Below are 2,884 nucleotides of genomic sequence, written 5' to 3'. Positions count from 1 at the left end.
AAAAAAAAAAAAAAGAGGGTCCATTTTAGGAGGCAGTCACCCAATGGCACCCATGGCAGAAGACCATGGGTGGCAGACTCAGGAGACACTACTTAATTATCATGAGTGTTTGTATATGGTTTCTTACAAGTCATTTATGCCCTGTTAGGGAGAACGGTCAGGCTTTCTGGTGCTCAGATCTGGAAAGTTAGTGTGAGCTGCTGTTCAGGTCATTTCCAGTCATTCCATCTCAGCCATGCAGACCAGAGCCATGCAGACCAGGGTCATGTAACCCAGGGTCATCAGACCAGAGCTATGCAGACCAGAGCCATGTGACCCAGGGTCATCAGACCAGAGCCATGCAGACCAGGGCCATGTAACCCAGGGTCATCAGACCAGAGCCATGCAGACCAGGGCCATGTAACCCAGGGTCATCAGATCAGAGTCATGCAGACCAGGGCTGTATAGACAAGGACCTGTGCTGAATAAGAACAGTCTTGGCTAAATAAGCTCACAGCATTCCAAGGCTAGAAGTATGGAATACCTGGGCCTTGTTTGTAGATTCCCAATAGATTAGCAGCTTCTTTCTCTAGTTTGTTGTTGTTGTTTGCTTGTTTGTTTGTCTGTTCTTATCTATTAATGACCTTCTCGCCACTCTGCTTTCAGTCCCTCAGTGTCCTGCACTGTCCTAGGTGTGTGCCAATTCTAGCAATCCAGGGACATGGGGCTGACTTTACTCGCTGCTTTGAATGAGAAGGGAACTCACTCCAGGGTCTTCCATTAGTCGACTGGTGACTATCATATGCCATACACTGAGGAAGTTCCAATTAGATTTCTGTTACTGCAATGAACTACCTGAGGAAACGACAGATAAGTGAGGTTAATATTGGCTCCCAACCAAGCTGGCTGGCTTTGTTGTTTGGGAGCCTGCGGTGATGGGAGCCTGTGCTGGAGGAAACTGCTCACCTCATGGAGTCTGAGAGGCAAAGAGAGAAGCAGGAGGGGGCCATGGTCTAATATTCTTTCCAGGAGCATCACCAGAGCCCCAACTCCCTTCAACTAGGCTATACATACCTTTCAAAACTTTCTACCAACTCTCTGGACCTCCAGACTGGGCACCTCAGTATTAAACCATGGTCCTTGAAGTAACAGTTACACTTCACATTCCCTTAACTCAAACTTTGACATTCAGAGTCCAAAGCACCCATCAAAGCCTGGGAGATCACGATACCTCCCAGTCTTGGAAGAGAACGCCCCTCCAGGCACTTTTGTGTCAGCAGGAAGGCAAGCAGACCATATGAATGGAAATCCAGTCTTCTATTGCCTGTACAGGTTACTCCTACCACATCTTCACAAAACCCTGTCATCATCTGGTGGGCATGTGTGCACGCGTGCGTGTGCCCTGGCACTCACATGGAGGCCTGAGGACAGTGTTCAGGTGGGGCTTAGATATCAAACGCAGGTAGTTTGGTAACACCAAGCCTCCTTTATCAGCTGACCTGTCTCATCAGCCCCATATGTAGCTTATCAAACATACAGACTAACCCTAAAGCTTTAGAACACACGCTGTATCTTCCAAACACCAGCCAAACCTTCCAGGACTGACAGACAGACAGCACAAGCATACATGTACATACACACTCACCTGACAGGGGACAGAAGCAAGCAGAATCTTGCAGATTTGGGGCCCTATTTTGTGCCTCCTTAGAACCTGTCTGTTGGGCCATGTGGGGATCTGATGATGGCAGGTTTCTGGAGGCAGGAAGGCATGGTGGGTGGGAAGGGGTCATGGGTCAGGCAAGACAGTTATGGGGTTTTCGGCTAAGGCTGGCAGAAGCAGCTTTCTGCACCAAGCACCATTCTTCACAGAAATCTTCCTAGTGCGTGACAATTCATTTCTCCTTGGCCAGAGCTGAAAACTCAACTAATGCAAGAAGTGGGCAAATCACGGGATCAAAATGCAGTTGAAATTCGAACCTGGACTTCAGCCATCTGGACGGATGTCAGTGGGTCAATCTCATTTCCAAATGTCCTTTTTGCTACATTTCTTGAAACGTTTCCCTTTTAATGTTAAAGCTTCAAGTGCTTGAGGCAGGAGCTCTGTGGTTTCTGACAGTTATACGGGCGGGGATTGCTTGTCCCATAAGGGGGCAACTGAGAAGATTGTTGGTGTGCCCCAGAAGGTGCCAGCTCCAGCACATCCGAAGATCTAGCCTTGGACTTGAGCACGGTTATCCTCATTGGTGGAAGTATGTGGCTTGATGAGCCTGGGAATCACTGGAGTGTCAGTTACCTCAGACACACAGCAAGTGGGAAAGATGCACTGACTGATAGCAAGAGGGTTCTGGGGACCTGGGAAGAGAGGGGAGTTTCCATAGGTTTCTGGGAGGACAGAGAGGAGACCAAATAAGAGAAGAAGAAGAAGAAAAAGAAAAAGAAGAAGAAGGAGGAGGAGGAGGAGGAGGAGGAGGANAGAAGAAGAAGAAGAAGAAGAAGAAGAAGAAGAAGAAGAAGAAGAAGAAGAAGAAGAAGAAGAAGAAGAAGAAGAAGAAGAAGAAGAAGAAGAAGAGGAAGAAAAGAGCTGGATTTGTCAGCTGGTCATGGTAGAGTCTGACAATGTGACATTAATGTCTGTGTCTAGTGGGGTCTGGGAGCCAAGGTGAGGATCCAGATGCTCATCTTCTTGTTCCCTCCACTCCCCAGGAGCACACAGAGAGGAGAAAACAGCAGAACACTAGAGCAAACCTCAGCGGAAGCAGGCTCCTTAGGTAAGAGCCCCAAGCCAGGCAATAAGAGATGGCAGGGGGGTGGGGGCCAAACAGGAGAGGAAGGGAGAGGAGGAAGAGCAAGGGCATGGTGGATTTTACTAAGGATGGGCCTGAAGTTCCAGAATGTTCAATGGCTG

This window comes from Mus pahari, chromosome 8 (genome assembly GCF_900095145.1).
Source record: "Mus pahari chromosome 8, PAHARI_EIJ_v1.1, whole genome shotgun sequence".
NCBI classification, from domain to species: Eukaryota; Metazoa; Chordata; class Mammalia; order Rodentia; family Muridae; genus Mus; species Mus pahari.
The sequence above is the reverse complement of the archived record's forward strand: the minus strand, read 5'-3'. Positions refer to the sequence as shown.